Source organism: Chinchilla lanigera, unplaced genomic scaffold, assembly GCF_000276665.1.
Source record: "Chinchilla lanigera isolate Chin_1 unplaced genomic scaffold, ChiLan1.0 scaffold00046, whole genome shotgun sequence".
NCBI lineage: Eukaryota > Metazoa > Chordata > Mammalia > Rodentia > Chinchillidae > Chinchilla > Chinchilla lanigera.
The window spans coordinates 14,381,312-14,404,450 of record NW_004955447.1 but is presented as its reverse complement, the minus strand read 5'-3'; the positions used below and the strand labels follow the sequence as shown (position 1 = coordinate 14,404,450).

Genomic DNA, 23,139 nt, shown 5'->3' with positions numbered 1-23,139 from the left:
CATACCACTGGATGCTTGGGTTATTTCTAGTGTTTTGCTGTTCTTAACATTGCTTCTGGAACATTCTTGTCCCTGTCTCCTGTTGCCTCCCAGCAAGATTTCTCTAGGGTATTTAACAGGACCGGACTGCTGGCTTACAGAGTGCATCACTGTCCAGCTTCACAACACAGTATCAGATCATTTTCCCAAGTTGTTGATGAAACTACCGTCTCACCAGCTATGCATAGAGTTTCCTTTTCTCCACATCATTACCGACCCTTGTATTCTGGACCTTCTCCGTGTGTGCCACAGTTGTGTGTCCCTTTTCCATGAACAGTATTGAAACTTTCTAGAAGCTATTTATGTTTTCAGCTTGCATGACCTCTTGGGGTTAAAAGGTTCCATACTATTTACTGTGTAGGAGTATTTACTGTGTAGGAGCATTTCCTGTTCCAGCCCAGAAGGGAATTTGAAATATTTTTATGAAAGGTAGAACTCTGTCCCAGTCTAGCTCAGTTGTTTTTTTTTTCCCCCCACCAGGAGCAATACAAAAAAATGTATGGAAAATGAATTAGTAAGACCGTTTTGTTTTTTTCTGCAATATGTTTTATTTTCTTTTGGTCCAAGATTTGGAAGGGGGCTCAGAGAGGTGAAAAACTGCCAAGTGGCTGGAGGGAGAGGATTAGGCTGAAGCCGTGATGTAGGTGATGCAGGAGCCCCTCGGAGACCGCCGGGCTGCGTAGGCTCCTACTTGTGCTGAAGGGTGAGCCTTTCAAAGAGGTACTCGCCCAGCCCAGCCTGGGGGTCAGCCACCCTGCGGAGGTTGGTGAGGTGGTCGCCTATCTTCTTGATGAGCTTCACTTCCTCATGTAGGAACTGGGTCTCCAGGAAACCACAGATATGGGGGTCTGCCTTGGCAGAGCCCAAGGCGTAAAGATCCAGAAGATCTTGGTTCAGGTTTTTCTCCAGGGCCAGGGCAGCTTCCAAGGCATCCAGGGTGTTACCCCACTCATCTTCAGAAGGTTTCTGCACGTCCTGGAAGAGAGCGCGGCCGCCGCGCTTGTTTTGCATCTTCAGAAGATGCTCGGCGCCCTTGCGTTTCGCGTTGCCCAGATCGCGGAAGAAATTGCCCACGCCCGCCAGAGCCACATCGTCACGGTTGAAGTAGAAGCCCAGAGACAGGTAGGTGTAGAAGGCCCGCAGGTGCAAGTTCACCAAGCGGTTGACGGCAGCCTCCACCTCGGCGGAATAATTCTGGCGAACCTGAGAGGTCATGGCTGGTCGGCAATAAGGAGCTACCCCCAAAAGAATGGTGTTGTCGGGTCCTGGAAGGAGATAGGCGAGAAGATGGTCCCGAAATTTGTACCTGGAAGGTGGATGGAAGATAAGAGGAGGAGGACCGGGAATATAGCTCAGTGGCATAAGCACCTGGCTGGCAAGTGCAAGGTCCTGAGTTCGATTCCCGGTACCAAAAAAAAAAAAAGAAAAGAGAGAGAGAGAGGGAGTGCCCTGGTCTGTTCTGTCCAAACACTGTTGAAGCAAGAAACAGATCCGTGGGACCTCTGGAGGCATGGCTGACTAAAGTCTTACTGTTTTGCTTCTAGAGAGCTCTTGCGAGTTAGTACTTGACTTTGTACTTTAAAAATATACCAGTCCGGTCAGGCACAGTGACACGTGCCTATAATCCCAGCTACTCAGGAGACTGAGACAGGAAGGTCACAAAATTACGGCCCACTTGGGCAATTTAGCAAAGCCTATCTCAAAATAAAAACAAAAAAGGCGAGGGACACGGGTTAGTGGACGAGCACCCCCGGGTTCAACCTCCAGTACCACACACACGAAAAGCAAATATCAGTCTCCAAATGGAAACCACAGAGATAGATTTAAAATGACTGAGTAAAGAAGCAGCAAGGATGTGGAGAGAGACAGAAAATATAAAAGGGCAACCCCACTGGGCTGTGGGTTTCAAACAAGATGCGCATGCGCGCTTGGATAATGTGCTCAGATGTTTGGACTGCAGAATCTGGAGGATGTCTAGAAGACAGGCGGTCGTCATTTCAGTCCCTCTCACAACCTTGCTTATCATCAGAAGAGTTAGTCTTATTTTGCAGCCAAGAGAAATTGACCAACTCATCTACAGCGTCAGGAGCAGACTGAGGATTCTACCTTTGATTCTGCTTATGGCAGCAAAGGCGATCTGTGATTCCATGAGCATCAAGGTTAACTTGTTTCTCCAAATACTGCGCGCTATGGTGTAAGAAATTCTAAGCTGTCCCTGAATCGCCCGTCTGGATCTTTGAGTGCTACCTGAGTCACGGTCGGTCACTTCTCTGAAGACTGGGGAGGAGGCAGTGGGTCTCTGCCAGTGTGGGCCGGACCATTGCTGACCTGCTGTGGTTTCTCCAGCCCCATTCCCTTTACTCCTGAGCCCTGCAGACTTTCCCACATCCCTTTCCAAAGCCCTGTGTTTATCCGACAGTAGACGACAGAGGTCATGGAGTCTCCCCTTCAAGTTCCCCTCTAATTCCATTTTGCGGATGAGGCCCCCGGAGTGCAGGTAACTTGGGGAGAGTGTTTAAGTTTGTCCGTGAGATCTCAGCTCTTAATATTGAGCCCGTGTGACGATTTCAGGCACGCAGCAGAACCACTTGTAGCTTTGCAGCGACAAACAAGCAAGCTGTTCCAGGACACAGAGCACTTGGCGCAAGGAGCTGGAAGACCAAAACGCCTGAGAATTCATGCCATGCCAGCAGGTCGCCAGCGAGCCAACCGTGCCGAGAACCTTGTTCCTGCAGTTCTGTCAGGCACCTGTGTCTTCAGGTTTAGTTTCTGATTTTTCAGCCCTGCTGTGAGACCGCACGCCCCTCAGTCGTTCACCCAGGTCTTATTACATGCTCCTTTTTTACTTTCAGTTCGGATGCTTTTATGTGTTCTGTGTACTTGCTAATTCATTTGTTATTTTCCAGGATTATTTTTTTTAAGTGATCTTTCCTCCTGCCTTAAAAAGCCCTCTGTCCTAACTAAGAAACAGAAGGATGAATGGGGCTGGGGATTTAGCTCAGCGGCAAAAGCGCCTGCCTGGCAAGCGCAAGGTCGTGAGTTCGGTTCCCGGTACCGGAGAAAAACCAAAAAAAAAAAAAAAGAAAGAAACAGAAGGATGAAGAATAAAGTGAAATTTGAGTTAATATAGTAAAAGTTCACATAGTTAGAAGTCCCAAATACTGATCACTTCGCTGGGCTTCTACTTCTCTCGTAAAGGAAAACGCGAATGTGGTAATACACACCTGTGCTTGTTCACAGCTCTGTTGGAAAGTTCAGATGCTGTTGCTCCGGAACACGTCTCTAACTGTAAAGAGCTTGCCTGTGGGGAATTACATGATTGTTCGTTAGATGGTTGCGAGCTAAGTGCTCGGTAAGGCGTCTCCTGTTTGGCAAACTCGTAAGAGCAGTTTACACATTTTGCTTTTTCCAGATAATGATCTCTTTTTTAATATTTCTGGAATACTAAAGGGCTAAGTTGAAATTAGAACTTTTTTTAAAAAATCAAATGCCGGGTAGGTTGCTTCATGAAGATGTACGGCTGGATGGAACCTCTCGAGGCTTCCAAAACGAGGCGTGGGGAGCAACGTCCCCTCTGTGTCTTCCCTGTACTGCGCACTGGCTTCGTATTTCACCGCTGGTGTTTTCTCTGCAATAAAGATCTCTCTGTTCATTCCTCACCACTGCTTCCCAATTCCTCCTTTTTCTCCTCCTCTATTAATGACAAGGCATTAACCAGGCAGAAGAGTAGGGAGGAAGATGGTATTAAGCAGGAACAAATAGTTTATGAATTAGTGAGTGGATTTTTTGAAAGTTATCTTGGAACACATTGAAATTGTTCCGGAGTAATTTCTCCGGGGCCTGGATTCCCCACTAAATTTTATACTCTCCTCTGAGGAATGTGTCCATTCCCACACATTTGTGTCTCCCCAGCACGCACTAAGAGTACTTGGCACTTACCTGGTACTCATTAGATATCTGTGGAGCAGATCTTAACCAATGGTATTTGACGTGACTTCATTTAGGACATAATTTAGGCAAAGACTGCTGTGTTTTCAACAGTACTAACTGAAGCATGAAATTAGAAAAGATAACTTTATAGATTTTTATACCTTTCTATTCTCAGCGCTTCAAACAATGTAGAGTTAATTCCTATTGTTGAATCGAATACAGACATCTCATCTTGTTTTTATGACAACATATTTATTGCATAACTACTATGTGCCAGGCTGTGGCCTAAGTGGTCAGAGGCATTAATTCACTTAACCATAAAGGAACAGTGACACTGTGAGGCAGGTGCTCTTACCTTCATCTTACACATGTGGAAATTGATGTAAACAGAAACTTACACTGACATAAACTTTTTAGGAGATGTACGTAATTTCCCCCAAATCACAGGTTTAGTAAATGACAGATTCAAACCCAGAAATTCTGGCTTCGGCACCTACTCTCTTAATCAGTACCCCATCTTTTCTTTTGGCACGGTGTAGCTGTGTAGACAGAACTTCCGGTTGGGCAGCTGTGGTAGAAAGGACAGGCAAGCGGCCAGTGGCACAGGGGTCAGCAGTGAGCCTGTGCCCTGCCTTTCCCGGGGCTGCCCTGGGGGCAGTGCTTCCCTCCCTGAGCCCTGGTCCTCAGCTCTGGTGAGCGCACACGGCTCTGACCAGCTCGGTGGGTCAGCCAACAGTTCCAGTTCTTACCACCGGCAGCATCGCCATCACCCAGGTGGCTTTGTTTCTCCTCACTCTCTGGGGCAGACATAGAGGGAAGATGACATTAGTGAGTAACGGAACATGCCAGGAGGAAAAGGTCCAGCACCCCACAGAATGAGATGGACAGGTCAGCTACAACTAGACAGCTGGAGCTGAGCAACTCAGCCCCTAGATATTCAGCCTTGTAGTGAACTGACTAAGGAGCCTTCTGAAATGGTTGTTATAACAAGGCTCTGAGTGATCTAGACTTTCTATACACTGTTCAGAAAACAGAGAGGGGCTGGGGATTTAGCTCAGTGGCAAAGCGCCTGCCTGGCAAGCGCAAGGTCATGAGTTCGATTCTCGGTACTGGAGAAAAACAAACAAAAAAACCCCAAACAAACAGAAAACAGAGAGTATTATGATACCAGAAGGGAAGGGGTCTGTGAATGACTTCCAGCAGTGAATGAATCATTGGTTAATCCTGAAAATAAAATTCCTTTCATATGTGGGTGTGGTAGGTCACTCCAGAAATCCCAGCACTCAGAAGGTTCAGGCAGGAGGATGGAGAGCTTAAGACCAGACTGGACTACATAGATAGACCCTCTCTCACAGAGAAAAAGAAAGAGAATTTTGACTCTGTGGATACACTGAGTTCTTTTCACTGATAGCCCAAACCCTGTTTTACTCTCATATGTGGACACATGGGAAAATGGAGAAAGACAACAATGGAGCCCAAGCTTCTCTTTTGAGTATGCTGTGAAATAAATGAAATATTTAGTTTACCTTCTTGGAAATAAACAGGCAATTGAAAGGAGAGAGTCCCATCTCTGTGATCTCCTCTTGGGAGGTCTCCATTGGTAAACAAGCTGCTTTTGCAAAGGTCCATTTATATGGTGGTGGTGGGGGTATGTGATCAAAGTATGTTATATGTACATACGAAGATGTCACCGTGAAACACACCATTCTATATAACTAATGTGTGTTAACAAAAAGGAAGTGTGGATTAAAACAAAAACAAAAAGGAAGTATGACTTTCTTCATCTTGACATAGAAGAAGAATAATTAGAGATGTGCTGTCATAGATAGGATAAAGACTGGGAAAGAGGGACAAGGAACGGGAATGCTGAGTGTTGGTGTGAGACATAGGTTGTCTGAGATATGATTAATCATGTTGTAACTATGGACAATAAAGAAAAGACCTGAAGTGGCATCCTGCCTCTGTGAGCTGGCCAGTCTGAACCCCCCACCCCATATCAGAGTGTGACCCTCACCTCCAGCTACTTACACTGGAGTCCTTTCCTAGCTTCTCTTTAACTTTACAATTGAAGCTTTTTTTTTTTTTCTTGAAAAAGAAAAAAGAAAAGAAAATCCAGGGTTACCTTCCTTTTTCTTTTCCTCCACATCCTTCTACCCAAGATACCTGAAAACGGATAGGACTTTGTGTGTCATGTTCCTGAGCCTGCCACCAAGGGGCGCTGTCAGACAAGAACAGTTTAGTTGCTGGCCAGCGCTCCTGTCGCCTGCGGAGAGACAACAGTAGAGAGAGCGGCTTTGGAGTGTAAGGCAGTGGTTACAGCGGGAATGCTGCATATCTGTGAGGAGTAATTATATGGAGGTGATACATTTCCAGTCTGCATTTATGAATGAAAATATAAAGTGCTGTGGGATAGTGAAAGAAGCCCTGGAGAAGGAGTCAGGCTAGGTTTCAACTTCAGCTCCTCACTTAGTCTTCATATGACCTTGGGGGTGTCATTTAATTAGTTTGAAATTTAGTCTTATATTTGTAAAATGTAGCCAAAGCCTCCTTCCCTGCCTGTTTACTCCAGTTAGGACCCAGTGAAATGATACTCATGCAACAACTCAGCAAAGTGTAAAACAACAGACAGATTTTCGGAAGTGTTATAATTAATTTTTAAGGACTTTTTTTTTTGAGGGGAGTGTGTTCTGGTCCCGGGAACCGAACTCACGACCTTGTGCTTGCCAGGCAGGCGCTGTGCCACTGAGCTAAATCCCCAGCCCCTTATAATTATTTTTTAATCCAGAAAAGTGAAGGTGTTGGGCCAGATGACCCCGAGATGATTTCTCTTCTAAAATTCTGATGATCAGAGTGGCCTGGGTTTTAAATTATCACGTTGTTCTGCACAAGCAGTTTAAGGATGTCACTGGCCCAAAAAAAGTGCAGTACAGAGGACATTCTGAGCTCTGTCCTCAATTTGCTGAACATTTTGTACCAAATTCCTACTTCAAAGGGCAATGAGGAGCCTGCAAAACATTTTGAACCCAGGTGCTTCTTAATACCCAGGCTGTCTGTTAAATCAAGGTGGCCAAAGGATTTATCATCTGACCTGGAATGCTTAAGAGTAAAAAGAATGCTCTTAAGCAGAGAGGTCACCAGGCATAGAAGGGGAGCAGCCCAGGCAACCTGCACCTCTAGTTCCCTCTTAGAGATAAACCGTTACATTCCTCATTTGGATGTGAGCCCCGTAAACAGCTCCTATAGTGCTTGGGCTGCTCTGGTGCTATATGGATTAGCAAATTGTAGCCTAGCAGTCTCTTAGAGGACAGAACAACATATATTTAGACAGGGTAATGAAGAGGAGGCTGTTTTTTTACTCTTAAGAAAGCCTAACATTGCAGCTCTTAGTTAAAGGTAAGAGGATACCCAGTAGCTTCAATTTCCTGACCTTTCATTTTTATTGCAACTTAAATACTAGGTTAGAAATGTGTCTGGTAGGATGAATCCTGCTTGAGCCTCTGCCTGGTGTGGGTTGTTAGCACAGTTATACTAATGCTTAGTGAGTGTGAATATCCATTATATCTCAAACAGGGCTTTGTCTTATGATCAAATATAAACAGAAACCAAAACAGCTGGTTCTAAAGTTTTCTATGGAGCCAAGCCATGTGCTTTTCAAACTACCTACTAGAGGAAGGGTGAGATCTGTGAAGTAAATTTAATGATCAAATCTCATCTTTGAAAGTGTCTGATGAGTGAACACACAAGAAGTTAGACAAGTGGATTTTTGCTACAGCAAAAGTTCTCCGGGTTTCCTAACAAGAATCATTAAAACTAAAGAGAAATTTATACGACTAAGCTTGAAAGCAAATAACAACAACAAAGATCAACTTTGTAAATAGTCTGTGGAAGCACTTGGGAGGCTGAGGCAGGAGGATTGTTGTGAGTTTTAGACCAGCCTGGGTTACAAAGTGACCCCAAGTCCAGCTTGAACTGCACAGTGAGACTCTGTCTCAAAAAGACAATAAATAAATAAATAAATAGTCTGTGGAGAGGAGAAATGGCCCAAATAAGTAAAAATGGCAGCTATAAATATTCTTTCTGTATTTTGAAGTAAGTTCTTAGCTTTCGGTTGACTACTTAACTTCCTAATTATGTTTTGTTTAGGTGAGCGTTAATTAGATCAATAGCAGCACAGGGAGAGGTATAGAAGAGGAGGAATACTCAAAAATTGAAATGGTGATGACAGAAATCAGTCTGGTAATCAAAATGAATCCAACACAGATAAGTCCCACAGAGATAATCGAGAACCAAATGGATAAAGTTGTCTTACTGCCCTGCAGCGATACAGTAACTTTAGAATGTTAAAGAGTTAGAGACCCTTTCTGAAAATGTTCTTATCCCCGCTAGACTCTGGGCAAAGCTGATCATCTGTCATTTGGAGCATGTTTAAACCCTGACATCATGGTTTATTTTCTGAGAAGCTATGCAGAGGTGGACAGTATTTTTGCCCAAGCCAGAACTATGCGACGAGAAGCAGTAATCAGGGTCCCGTGTGGCCTCACACAGACGTGGTCACCGGGTGGCTAGGCTTCCCCGCTGCGTGTTCCTCCTTTGGCCACTGAACCCCACATTAAGCAAGTACTCATGGCTTCCTCAGAGAGTCTGTGCATTATGAAAAACCCAGAAAGGACTGAGAGAATAGAGTTTTCACTTTGCGTAAATCTACCTCGATGAATTATTACATTTTATGACCCTACCACCATTCTCATTTTACGACTGCAGTTAGCTAATGGATACAAGGGACACACAGCAGGCACCTTGTGGAGCTCTGAATTATGCTAAAGTCCAACCGCCCATGCTGCCTGTTGCCGGGACGTTCAGTTTACGGGCCTTACTTTTTCTTCACTTGAGCTGTTTGTATGAGCAGGTATCCTGGCGGTGGGAAAAACAGAGGCTTTAGCTTCCTCACCACATCACAAAATACCTGAAGAAGACAGACACAGTAGAAAGCCCAGCTCACGGCACAACTGTGAACCCACCACAGATCTCTTCTCCAAGCACCAAACACACTACAGGAAAAGACAGATGGAGCCTTGGAAGAGCTGAAGTCTTCCTCCAGCTGTATCGCTTACTCTCCAAGTGACCTGAAACATCACCCATCATGGTCATCCTACTCCGCCTTTCTCAAGGTGTTATTGTAGGACTGAATGAGACGGGATATTTATGAATGGTGCTATAGACTGCAAACACTACATAAACACAAGGTACTAATCCATCTTTCCAGTGACTCAGGATATAATGTCAGGTAACTGAATGACACTACATTTTGCAACACTTGAAATGGTAAGACATTTTATAAACTTTGCTCAGCCTCAGGAACAATACAATTTCTTAGAGCATTTCATTTGTCTTGTCCCGGTAATCAGTGATCAAGGTAGAGACAAATTTCAATTTAAGAAAATGACATTAAGAAAGGGAGCTCACTAAAGCTCTCTCTTTAAGTTATAGAAAGTTGTTTCTGTCAATCTGCCTCTAATTAAAATATTCAGAAACACCAAGAAGCTTCTGAATGTTTGGTTTTTTTTTTTTTTTTTGGTTTTTCTCTGGTACCGGGAACCGAACTCACGACCTTGCGCTGCTTCTGAATGTTTGAAGTAGTAGATCAGAACTTGTGATGCCGCGTCTGTGCTGTCCATGGGCAGTTCAGTATTCCACACTGGGCGAGGAAGCACAGGCTCTCCAGCCTGGCCTTTCCCTACCCCATACCCACATCTCAGGGGGTAGTCCGGTGTACTTTCGAGGACATGCATTACTACATCATTTGTAAGAATAAGCAGCAACACTAGATGCTTCAGTAAATAAAGCCATAGCTAAACAGAAGAATATTCATAAGCACTTAGAAATAACGCATTAGAGATATCAACAGCAGCATGAATTTCAAAATACAATGTAGAGTTAAAACATTGAGAAATAGAATAAGATGGGAAATCTCAGAGTGGGCCTTGTGTATAACACGAATTGAAGAATATGGTAACATAAGCCTAGGTGTCAAAGTGAGCAAAGAAAGCAAAAACCACTCAACAGTTAAAAGATTGACGGCTTTCTCCTCTTCAGAGCTTGCCTACAGGGGCTGGGGATTTAGCTCAGTGGCACAGTGCCTGCCTGGCAAGTGCGAGGTCATGAGTTCGGTTCCCGGTACCACACACACAAAAAAAAGTGTGCTCAGAGCTTGCCTGCAAAGTTCTCTTCAGTGTACTTTTTGCCAACAAGGGCGTATATCATGGCTCATGTACGTCTTCCCACTGCAGCTCACACCAACACCTGGGCTCCGGTTCTCCTTAAAGGGTGAGGCGAAAGGGCAAGGACGTCTCCTGTTTTCAGTGTCACCGAATGGCTTTTTAGCTTTCTCTTGTGCACATTAAATAAGACCAGGTCCTTTAGCTGCTTCTTCTAGGTCTGACTAATGCTTAGTCATCTAGGAACTCTTCAAAACTTGTTCCAATGATGTGTTTCCCTTTTCACTCGGGGAGCCCTGAGCCCAGTCTGGTGAGGTGATGGAAGTGTCTCCTGTTGGTCTCCTGTTGTCTTCATTCCCGGTTTGCACCCCCCAATTCTAGCCATCTCCCAAGGTGGAGAATGAAGAGGAGGACTTCATAAAGTCATAGATACTTCCGGCATTTATTACTGAATGAAAGTTTTTCACAGAATAGATTTCACTCTTGGGCACCAGTAGACTAGGAACTCGGGAAGGGCTGAGCGAGTATAAGAGCTAAGGTCGGTTGTGAGTGTACATTTCCTTGGGGAGAAGCCACACAGGAAGGAAACGGAAACACATCGACAAAGACTACACTGTGTAAGCAGATCTGCCACGACCTTAACAATTCCAGGAAAGCCCCATCTTGACCTCTTGACCTATCCAGTGGCTAGAATGACGGTCATTAGCTTCCTGCCCCGTATACACTGAGATTAGAACAGATTGGTATCTACATCTTTTTGTTTGCTTTTAGCATACAAGGGCAGAATAGTTCACTTGTGAAAGATCTGGCTGGGCTTCTACGTTTAGTCACATTTTCTCAAAACCACCGGGAGGAAGTTATAAGAAGTTGTATGGGATGGGTAAAAATGGGCTTCCCTATTTTTAACGGGGCTTCCATTGCTGTAGGACATGCCTGTGAGCTAACACAACCTGACGAGTATCAGAGTAACTTACTTAACCTTGTGATGACTCACTCCTTGAACTCCCAGCATTTATTTGGAGCTTCACTTTTGATAAGCCGACGCACGTTAATGAGTTCTCAACCTGGGCAGTACAAACACGAGTCTTCCCACAGGGAAGTGAGTCGCCGGGACTGTAAAGGACTTGGCGCAGAGCCCAGATTGAGCCTGACCTGCTCCTGCTGGGACCCACCCCCCACACCCTGCACAGAGTGTCTTCAGGGTCCACAGCGCCGGAATGGCAATGCCACGTCAGGGCCTCGAGGGCCAGGTGCAGCCAAGGAGCACACAGACTTGCCCGTCCGCGTGGGGACACAGGTGGCCTCAGGTCCTCCGCACCCTCAACGGTCTGCCTGCCGCAGGCACACCCCAGGGAGCGGGCGAGATGCGTGTGGACCGAGAGGGCCAGGACCTGTCTTGGGGTCCTTTGATGGTGGTTTGTAACGGGCAGGTTGGCACTTTATACAACCCTCCAGGCCACCCACCTTTCTCCCATCTGCCATCTCCACTCCCTTGGTGTTTAGGAGCCTGAGGAAGCCATCAACAGCATCCAAAGCCTCATCTGGATTGGGTCATAGCACAGCCTCTCTAAAAAGTGTCAAAGTGACCCTGGGAACTAAACCACTCCACACTGAGAAAATTTCAACATAAAGGTAATGGGGAAATGGTCAAAGAAAAGCCATCCAAAGGAGGGAGTCTGTCACTTACACAAACCCGTTTTATCAGGCACGCCAACCCATCGCTTGCTCACATTTTTAATTTTGACTTTTTCGGGAAACTCTGGCAGGAAGCAGCATTTAGCCTGCTAACATTAGACCGGCGTTGACGGCCACTTGCTGTGCAGAGCCCAAGTCTGCAGTGAGTCTGCAGCTCCCAGGGCACCGGGCGGAGCTTGCTGTGCCCTCCCTTCCCCACTGTGCCTGCTGCTGCTTCCCTGCGCCTCCCCAGAAAGGAGGGGTGGGACACCAAAGCAGTCTCAGCTTTTCCAATGGGATGACAGGCAGGCATCGGCACAGCACCCCCAGAACCGGTAGCGGGGGTTGCTGGGACCACAGGACCCAGTCCCCAAGGAAGGAGGCTCCTGGTCACTACAGCTGAGCCTGCTGCTCTCCCAGTGCCAGCCTTCTGCTGTGCCGGGGGAATGAGGGATGTTTGCAAAGCCCTGAGACAGAACCTCTTGATGTTTTGTCCACACTGTAGAGACCGTAAGGCAGCTTTCCATTTTTCAGAAAGATAAATGAAATACAGCCTCTTCCAATGAGGACAACTGAATTTAACAAAGAACGGTCTGATTCAGAAAAAGAAATCTGTCAGCGCCCACAATCTGTGGATAGTTGCCTACAGGGTGGGACTTGCAGAATTCTACTGAAAACCCACGGTCTTGCTGTACGTTTTCTCAGCAAGTTGCTTGGTTCTAACAAGTAGAGATTACATATTTTGCCTAAAACGGATTCTCCTGAGTGCCTCATTTAAAAATTCAAATGGTAATTATATTTACATAACATTTCAAAGCACTCCCAGATATGTTATCTTGCTGGAACCTATTTAATATCCCAGGGAGGGAAATTAAGAAATTATTGCGTATTACACTCATAACTTTAATTAGCTTTCCCAGGAGGGTAGGCAAAGCCCCGAGAGAGTGAGGCCCCAGAAGTGCACATTTGGGTGGAAGGGAAAATGGGACTCGCTCTAAAACCTGACCAGGTGGCCACAGGACCCAGTAGTGCCAGATAGACTAATCCCTGTGCTAAGAATTCATCCTATTTCTTGAACAAACAACTTGGCTGTGCCCCAGAGCAGAGTGCCTGGTGCTTCCACCCAGGTTCTTCTCAGTAATTACTGTATAATCCTCTTGCTTACAGCAGACACCATCCAGGGAACAAAAAGAAGCTTCAGTTTTGAGACAATCCTTCTCATCCTCCCCTTTCGCATTAGCACACTCCTCCTGCACAAATGCACCTCTGAGGCGCCGAACAATCCCTGAAGCTTGTGCCCAGAGCACTTCCGGGTTCCAAGAATGGCCTTGGAAGGCCCGGGTCCCCTGTCTCAGCTAGAGCTGGAACCTTGGCCTCAGAGCCGAAGCAGCTCTTTCCCTCTGAGCCCTCACGGTGTTCCCTGGGCCTCCCAGCCTTCCTCTGACATGGGACACACTGGCCATGTGGCCCTGGACTGCCCCATACTCTATGGCCCTTGCCATCTTCATCTGCCAAGTGAGGGGCTTGAGTTTCACTGGCTGTCGTCCCTAGCTGCACAGGAGTACTTTATAAATGCAGGCCGGAGCGCCTCACTGAAGGGATCTGGCTAATCTGCCTACAGTGAAGCCCAGTCACTGAGGTTTTGTAAAAAGTTCTCCAGGTCTGACAATCCCTAAATCATCTCCGAGTCCTAAAAAGTCTATGATCTCTCCTGTCTTGTCTCTGTGCTTTATTTCTTGAATTTAATATTTTCCAGAATTATTCATCTTTTCTTTTTTTTCTTCTTTTTGTTTGTTTGTTTTTTGTTTTTTTGAGACAGGGTCTCACCAAGTACTTTGGGCTGGCCTTGAGCTCACTGTGCAGTCCAGGTTGGCCCCCAACTCAAAGCAATCCTCCTGCCTCAGCCTCCTGAGTGCTGGGATCACAGGCATGTGGCAACATGCACGGCATCATCTTGTATTTTCATATTGCATTTCATTATAAAGAGAACTATATTGCTGAAGTGTGAGTCGTTATGTAATTGACATTTAATGCTGCATATGTTTCAAGTGTACAACTCGATGATAAAAAAGTGTACAATTTCCACATATGAGAAATGAGCAGCTGGGCGTGGTGGTGCACACCTGTAAACTAAGCACTCAGGAAGCAGAGGCAGGAGGATCACTGAGAATTCAAAGCCAGCCTGGGCTACATAGTGAGACTCTGTCTTGAAAGAGAGAAAGGAAGGAAGGAAGGAAGAACAGAAGGAAGTGAAGGAAGGAAAAAAGAAAAAAGAAAGAAGGAAAGAAAGGAAGAGAAAGAAAGGGTCAACAGTCATAATAGTGAACATCACCTCCAAAAGTTTTCTTTGCCCCTTTAGTGATCCCCCCAAGTGCCCCAAATATGTTCCTTCACCTCCTTCTCCAGGCAGCACCGATCTGCCTTCTTCTCCTGTGCTGAATTGTGCCTTCTACAAAGGGAGTTGTGCAGTACCTGTTACTCCTTGACTGGCGTATTATTATTACAAGCCTAGACTTTAGATTTCAAGCTCTTTGAGACCCAGGTCCACTTTTCATTTCTTTCCTCTTCCTCCCAGTCCCTAATCAAGGACGCGGAGAAACCCATAGGCATTATTTGCTTGATGGACAGAAGACTTTTATGAACTTCTAACTGAGTTTCAGCTTGGTGACCCCAAAGGGCCGGACAGGTTAGGAGTTTTAACCGCTACTCCTCTGCAGGCTCCTCTGTCAGCAGCTCTGCCTCAGATAAAGAATAAAGCATGCTCTTAAACCAGGGTCTTAATTTAAGGTCTGCGGGCTTCTGGGCTCCAGAAAAGGAGCATCCAGATGTTTGTTGGGGACAAACGGGGGCAATGCGTGTGGGAAACACCTGGAAAGGTTTGTGGCTTTCACCAGTGTTCTCTTGACGACTGGGCGCTAGGCCTACACAGCTGAACTATGGGATTAATGTCATGCGACTTCCTTTAGTGTCCCACATGACTCCTGCCAACATGAAGTCTTGTTACGAATCTTCTGCTCTCTGTCCCTCCCTGCCCTGAGCTGTTTTGTTCTCTGCCTGCCCTGCTGGTACTGAAGCCTATGTCACCCCTTGCACGGCAGGGTGCGGTCTACTTCCTGGGGACTTGTGGCATTCCTCTTCCCTGCAAGACCCTCTCATCGAAGCTATGTGATGCGCTGTTCCTCTTTATTCAACGAATCCTCTTCCACTTAACAGTGTACCCTGAGTTCCTAGACACCAGTAAGCGCAAAAATCACAAATACCATTTCCTCAAAACCCCAGCGTGCTGGATGCCTTTCATCTTAGGCAATGTTTTCATCGTTATAAATCAGTCTTACGAGAGCAAGATGTAACAATAAGCAACATGGCACATTCACAATCTCAGCCCAGAGATATTCCCTCCCCTCTACCTCGAACACAAAATATATTTTTAAACAACATTATGTCTGACTATAGAGAAGGCTGAGATGCAACACAGCAAATATCAGCTCCCAAACCACAAAACTATGCTTCTGGCCGAGTAACAGAAATGCTGGCTTCCAAGAGTCTTTCAGAAATAAGTGGGCGAGCAAAAAAATATCTCACTGCTGGCCAGAAGGCCACCTCCCACCCCCAACACACCAGCACTCCAAATCCACCAGCCCAGTGCACATTTTTGCAAGGGGTTTGGGATCTTAAACCCAGGGGCACTCTCTGGCTCCCTGCATTTTTATTCTCTCTTCCACTGCCACAGTTTTCCAACAGAAGAGCAAATACAGTACTGTAACTACAGCCTTTTCCTCTGGGTCCTACACAGTGAGTTCTCTCCCTCCAAGGCAAACCTCTGAAAGTCACTTACTTTCTCGAGCGGCTGAGCAGTTGAGGCAGGCGACCAGGTTTGGAATCTGCGGTTGCTGATGCCAGCCTGCTTAAATAGCCGGGCTGGCTCAGCGGCCGCTGATAGCACGTTTATTTACGCATGGAAGTGTGCTCAAGCAAGGACCTGAAAAACCTGCCGCGTGGGCAGGAGGGAACCGACTGAAAGTCTGCCCAGGTTACATAGCGCCTCGTTATTCAGGTTTGATATGCAGGCGGCGACTTCTGAGAGGGCCGTGGAACTTTCCCGTGGCTACCTTCTCGTTGCTTCTTTCTTAGCTGGGGAAGACTCTCCGGCAAGAGTTGGGGTATGCAGCTGAGAGATGAGGGGCAGAGAAACAAGACCCTGGACCATCCCCAGCTTCCTTATTTGGCGCATTGCTCCGTTTTGCGGCTCAGGTCTGATGCCATCGATCTCACAGCTCTGCAGGCAGAAGCCCAGCTAAGGGCTGGACGATGGCCCAGCTAATGAAAGGTTGTTTGCTTTTGGAGACAGAATGTACAAATAACAAACAATGAAAGGCGAGGGTCTGACCAGGATGAGACGATTTCAGGTCTCCTCAAACACCGTTCTCATCCCCCATCTGTATTTTCTCTCTCCTCTCCCCTCCCCTGGCTCTGCTAACGAGATTCCATCTGAGCTGTGGGCGCAGAGTGGGAGCAGGTCTGCGGGAAGTGCACCGAGGGAGTGTGGGCGTCAGCTGCCCACCTTCCCCAGGTGTTCCTGAAGAAGGGGGCTGTGGGCGTGAGGACCAGGCAGCTGGATGTTTATCTTTCTTTTATGAGCTAGATACGGTGGTTAACGCGGCAGTATGCTCAGTGGGTATGATTTGGGACGAAGGGAGGGAGACGGCGCTCTGTGAGATCATTTATGGGAGTATCTGTGTACATTTGCAGGTGTGTAACGTGAACAGGAAGGTGCCACCCCTGTACACACTCTATTTTTGACGTTACTGACCGTAGAACAGGCCCTTGATTCTCTTGGGAGCAGCCTCAGCCTGAGAAAGAAGAGCTTCAGTGGTCCAGATCATACATTTCCTTCCCACGTGGAAAAAGGGGTAATGTTTATAAAACTTGTGTGGGGCTGGGGCTCCCTGACTTAGTTCCCCGGGGAGTTTCTTCACTTCCTGACACTCACTGCTCATTCCCCCAGGTCTACGGCTGAGCCTGGGTGCTTTCTTTCCTCCCAGCTTTCTTGAATGTGGGGTCTACGTCTTGTTCACCCTTAGAACTCACAGTGCCCGGCACGAGTTACTGCAACCATGACGATGACAAAGATGCCCTAAATCTGGAGAGACGGACCCTGTGCCAGGTTATATGCCACTCTACACAGACCTCCTTTGCTTACTGAATCCTCACAGCCCTGTGAATTAAGTCTTTTATTACTGTCATCCTGCAGATCAGGAAACTGATACCCAAAAAGGTTGGGTAAGTTGCGCAAGGTCATAGTAAGGGGTGGAGATGGAATTTAAATCCAGATCTGATTTCAGAATTTGGGTTTACACTTAGGGCTGATTGAAACCAATCTTTAGAAGGTTGCCTGCGAGTGTTTTCATTTACCTGTACTTATTTACTTGTTTATCGTTTATCTTCCAGAATGAGATTCCCATGATCACGAAGACCTTGCCTGCCGTGTGCCCCTTGCCTGTCATAGCAGGTGCTCAATAAATACACACTCACCTCTCAGTTTCCAAATTCCTCTGGAGGCCACGCAACCCAGCAGACAGGGTTTGGCGGGTGCGTTCTTTGGTTCTTGCATAATGCATTGGCTTCAAGCTGTTTCTCTTTCTCCAGCAATCACGGAGGTGAAACTCAAAGTGGCTGAAACCGTGAAGCAGTTTTTACATCACTGAAGAACCTGCAGGTATGTGGGTTCAGGCCACTCAGGGGTACAGTGATATCACCAAGAGCCCTGGGTTTTTCCCTTTCACACTGTAGCTCTCAGTGTGCAGCCCTCAGTGGCGGCAAGGTGGCTGTGCATCACATCTTTTAAACCGTCCAAAGGCGTGTAGGAAAGGCAGGAGCTCTCTCCTGTGCATCTCTGGTTGTCACAGTGCAAAATCTGTCCAGAAGCCACGCACAGACTTCCGCTTATGTTTCCCTGATGAAAATTGCCCTCAATGGCCACCACGCCGACTAGGTCATCCTTCTTAAAGAATAGAGAAACCAGGATGATCATGGTTCATCCGCTGGACCAAAGGAAGGATTTTGTCTCTCTGAGACAAAATCTCTGACACCAGAGCAAAGCCAGGATTTACCTAACAGGGAAGACAAGGAAAGTGCTGTCCACAGTCCTGCCAACCCGGAAATGCTTACATGACAACCTAGAGCGCGGCTGTGCTTGGGCGCCAGTTCAGGCCGCAGGAATTGGGCTCCGCTCTATCAGCTCTCTGTATGCTTTTTTTTTTTTTAAAGAAAAGTTTGCCTTGCCACTCAGCAAAAAGAAAACTATTTAAACAATTCATAAGCACAGAAAGTAGCTGGCTGCAGCGGGGTTTTCCCTGTAGGTGAACCCTTAGGTTTTCCATCTCCAGAGTCCCAGGGACCAGCACACAATCTGCCAGCCTCTTGTCTTCTGTACCGGATGGGATTGGTGATGCCGCTGGTTTCTTAGCAACATCGCACCCAGTAGTCATAAAAAGATGGCAAAACAGTGCACACTGGTTTTGGGCTCATGTTCTTCCTCCTCCTGTGCCCCTTATATTACAGTGGGACTTTATTACCCACGTGTTTGCATCTGTCTCTACCTAGGCGCTGCCTGGGACAAGTACACAAGAGCCGCAGTGCTCACCGTCTTCTCCTCCTAGTCCTTAGCAAACCTGCCGTGCACACCTGAAGATCTGTCATTATTTTCCCTCTGTTTGCTATTCCAGAGCTTTTCCTTGCTGTATGTGTTGGGAACGCTTTTCTCCATGGTCACAAGTCACAAAAAAATAGGAGAAAGGGTGGGGGGTGAGCCAGATGTTAGGCTCTATCAGCAATACCCAGGCAAGGGTCGATGCTCCAGATGTGTCTGCTGAGTGACTGGAAGAATGGTGGGAAGGGAAGAAAGTGTGGGCTTTCGAATCGTGCTGGTTGGGTTCAAGTGCAGGGCTTGTGTTTATCACTTACATGGTCCAAGTTAATTTACGTCCCTCTGCAGCCCGCATTTCCTCGTATGTAAAATGGTAGCAGTGGTGTTTATCTCACAGGTTTGGTGTAAGGACTAACATTAGTGTATGAGAAGCACGTAGCAGTAATGCCTAGGACATAGCATATGCCCCATAGATGGTACCTAAGCTGGGGTCACAACCAGAAGACCATGTGAAGCTCATGCCAACAGGTGAACAGAAAACCCCCATCGCCACAGCAAACAGGGGTGCTGGGAGAATTGTGCAGAGGCAGTGAGACTGGACCAAGGAGCAGCCACGTTCTCCCTCCTAAAGCCAGCGTGGGTGTCGGAGGCCGGTTCACAAATGGGGAGCAGCAGAACAGGCTATAGGAGCGAGGAGACAGCAAACTACCAAAAACACTTCAGAAAACATACAGCTTAAGAAAAGTTAACCCACCCAAGCTCCAAATCTGATCTGTGCAGCATAAAACAGAACAGGGGTACCCAGAGGAGGGAACACGGCCGTGCAAGTTCCGCCACGGAGCTATGAACTCTTGGACGAGGCTGAGTCCCCTGCGGAAGGTGTGGAAGTTGTCACCTACCAAGGTCCCTTCCTGGCCACCCTGGCTGGGCCTGCAGCAATGCGGGGAGCAGAGGAGAAACAGCAGATGCCCAAGAACCAGGACAAAGAAGGTGCCCACCGGCCAAGGACGGAGGTATTTCCCTTGGCTCTTCCTGGCAGAGGAGTTCTCCCATTCCATGATGCAAAGGGCTTGGAAGTTATGACATAATTTCACTCTGTTTTCCTGGTTGTCGCTGTGGACTAGTAATAACGCAGTCATCCTTTCAGTGAACTGCACACCCTTCATTCAAAGCGTGGATTCTGCCATCTTACCTAAGCCACCTGTCGTCCTTATGGAGCTGAGGTCAGTTGATGCCTGGGAGCCGGGTGTGGTGGCCCAGGAGCGGTGCTCATTCACAGAAGCTGTTCTGTCTGAGGAAGCCCACGGTGTCTTCACTCTCCTACTTCCACACCAGAGTCTCTCAGCTTTCCTCATCTAGGGTCTAACGAAGGCAGAGGTCCCAGACTTTGCGCTCCTTTGTCACCCTGTGCAACAAAAGCCTGGAGAAGGGAGTCCTTGGTAACAGGGAGGGGATACCCCTGGTCCACGGAGCAGGGAGGGAGGAGACTTTCTTCACCCACAAAAGCCTCGCTCTTCTCCAAGGCAGCAGGGCTTCCGGCTGCTGGCAAGAACTGTCTGAAAAGCAGCGTGGTGACCATCCCCCAGGGGCAGGGGTGGCCTCCCTGGGAGGCCTCTGGATCCACGGAATGACGGGTGGGAGCCCTGCCTGACCGTGATCCCCTAGCACCTGGGTGAGGAGCGTCCCACACCCACTGCTGAAGCCCAGGGGCGCCCCGAGCTCTCAAAAAGCAGCAAGTCGGGAGCCTGGAGAAGACACCAAGCTCAAGACGACGAACTTGCCTGACTGGGCCACCACGGGTCACACAGCCTTATCAGGGGAGTCTCAGGGAGCCCCAGGCTGAGAGCGGGTGTTACCCCCACTGCGCAGGGCCCTGCAAGCCGAGCGCTATCTATTTAAGACCCTTGACTTTGGTGAGTGGTTTTGCTAGGAAACAGAGGAAAAGGAAAGGAAAACGGAGACAAGAAAATTAGTTTGATGGCAAAGCCATACACAAAGATGCGTGTTTGACACGGTGGAGAGAAAGGGGCTGAGAATCATTTGAGCTGAACCGTAGAGCAGCTGGAGGGGGAGGGGAGCCGTGAGGAGCAGCCACAGACCCTTTCTTCCTCCTGCTTCTTACCCCAGAGGCCCACGGTGACCCACGGTGCAGACTCGAGCAGCTCGCCGCGGCCGTGCAGCCTCCAGCCCGCAGTGTACAGAGAAGCCCAGCCTGATGTCTCTCGGAGCTTCTCCCCGTCTTCCATCTTGTCTTGCAAGGGGAGGACGGCAGGGGCCTCACGAGGTTGGAGACCCCAGGCAGTCAGGGGGGCAGTGCCCCACTTAGGGCTGAGGGAGAGGTGGCCTCAGCACACAGGGCGGCTGCCGCTGCTGGCACGCGCCCGCCTCGCCATCAGAGCACCCTCCCCAGGGACTGCAGGCCCAGGGGATCCACCAGAGGTCATGGAAGCTTGGCACTGTGTGTGTTGGGGGCCAACCAGGGCCCCGCTCCAGCAGTAACCCTCCCCTGTGGGTTTGGTCAGTGCAGACGTTCCGCATAGTCCAGGGAGACATCTTGAAAGAGAAAACTCTGAGATGGGAGAGGGGAAGGAGGAGGCGGGAGGGAGGGAAGGGAAGGAAATACGGATCATCTTTGGAAGATGTCTAAAAGTCCTGTCTGCTTTTGGCGAGGCTGTGGTCAGGCTTTGCTAACTAGTTTGGCGTGGCTCTGCCATGTGCCTTGTGGTAAGGACCTGCCTCTTCCCGTGGCCACTCCGAGGGTTCTGCAACCAGGCCCCAGCAGCCCTTTGGGTGAGGACCTGTGGTCTCCCCAGAAGGTCTCCTGAGGTGCTTGTTACTCATGCACCCAGCTTTCATCTTTGGGGAGAGTCAGCTCGGGGACTGGTCTTTCCAGCGTGTTCTGAGAACCTGCAGGAGGACCTGGTGACTTGGGAGTCGCAAAGTGGACACACCTGACTTTGCTCTGTGACTCAGAGACAAATGGATGCTACAGTCCTCACGATCCAGCCAGTAGATGCCCCATCTGTCCCAGAACCAAATTGGGGTGAGAGCCATGCAGGGTGGTGCCCAGCTTTGCGGGGAAGACAGCGTGGACCCGGCCAGACCCAGGGTGACCACTTTCTGGCTTTCCCAGAACTAATTTTCAGCAGGACAAGTCCTACATCCCAGAAAACCCCTCAGACTAGGTCAACAGGCTGCACGGTCATTGTCTTGAAGCTCTCTCACTTCCCAGCCAGCAATTAAACCTCTTTGAGCCTCAGTTTCCCCAGATGTGAAGTGAGGATAGAGACACCAACCTTCTGCAGGGCTTGAGAACTGGGGTTGCCGTGTGTTATGGTTAAAACATTGTGTCAACTTGGGGAGTCTAGAGGTTTGGCTAAGTAACTTAGCAGGAAGCCAGAATGCTTACTTTGTATACATCCTGAGCCTGTGGAAGAGGAGGGCATAAAGATTATGTGAGAACTGCATGCCCCTTAGGTGGGGGTAGCCTGTTTACAAAGTAAAGGCAAGAAAAAAGCTCCTTGCCGCCATTCCTCCCTTTTGCTCTGGCTGTTTGCTGTTCGGCTGCCATTCCCTGCTTTGCTCTTGTTGCTTTGCTACCTTTTGCCTCGGAGCCAACCAAGTATGGACTGAAACCTCCACAAACTGTAAGCTAAATAAACCTTTCCTTCCTTCATTTTGGACGTTGGGTATTTTGTCTCAGCAACGAGAAAAAAGTAACCAAGACAGAATTTGGTACCAGGAGTGGGGTCGTTGCTGTGACTATATCTGACCATGTGGTTCAAGAGCCTTTGGAAATGGCTTGTGGGAAGTGTTCGGAAAGGTTCAGAGATGTCGCCTGAAAAAGAAGCGCTAGAACAGCTTCGACTGTTCTGTCTGGGAGATTCTGGTCAAAGCTCAAAAGCCCAGAAGGCTGACAGAAATCATGCCGGTAAAGACCAGGTTCAGGAGGTTTCTGCTGGGAAGCAGGACTGCATTGGTCATTGGACTCCAGATAATGTGTGTTATGGCTTGGCAGAAAGTTTGTCTGCATTTTGCTCGTGTCCAGAGACTTTGCCTAAGACTGAGATTAAGGGCAACAATGGACTGGTTAATCTGGCAAAAAAAATTTCAAGGCAATCAAATGTTGGGGCAGTGGCATGGCTATTGTTGGGGGCTTTTAGCCAGATTTATATTGAAAATCAAGCGCAAAGAGCCCAGCAGGATGATTTAAAGTGTTGTGAGTTTGGCCAGAAAGGAAGCTCCAATAATGTTGTGGACTGCAAAGATAAGGCTGAGGTGATCTCTATTGCTGAGAAAAAACAGAAAAATAAAAAAGATGGCCTGAGGGCATCATAAGCAGCAAGTCTCCACCCTTTGCAGCCTCAAAACTGCAAAGGTGAAAGACCTTGCCTTAAAAAGAAAGCCTCAGAACACCATGTTCCAGAATGGCGGCGGCGGCCGCACCGGGCTCCAAAATGGCGGCCGCGGCCACACCAGGTTCCAGAATGGCGGCAGCATAAAAAACCTGCTCCGCAGAATTGGACTCAGGGTGCCCAGCGATCCAGGCACTCGACCCCTGTGGCCAAGAGAGAGGAAAACTTGGCTACTGCTCCAGGTGGCAGCAGACCTTGGCATCATCCACGTGGCCCTGGC

The 23,139-nt window shown here is 48.0% G+C and overlaps 1 long non-coding RNA gene and 1 pseudogene across 8 annotated transcripts; one reads left to right on the top strand and one right to left on the bottom strand.

The window, feature by feature from the left end:
• Window positions 1–560: 560 nt before the first annotated feature.
• Window positions 561–15,990, bottom strand: LOC102025408 (annotated as a pseudogene).
• LOC102024735 lies at window positions 15,801–21,919 on the top strand. 8 transcript variants are annotated; one of them, XR_001235734.1, is made up of 6 exons: window positions 16,131–16,185; window positions 16,608–16,768; window positions 16,864–17,138; window positions 17,307–17,367; window positions 17,505–17,574; window positions 19,033–21,919. It is a non-coding gene; the product is annotated as an uncharacterized LOC102024735 (long non-coding RNA). The 8 variants fall into 8 exon arrangements; XR_001235733.1 differs by having other exon boundaries at window positions 17,505–21,919; XR_001235735.1 differs by having other exon boundaries at window positions 17,307–17,574; window positions 19,285–21,919.
• Window positions 21,920–23,139: the final 1,220 nt, after the last annotated feature.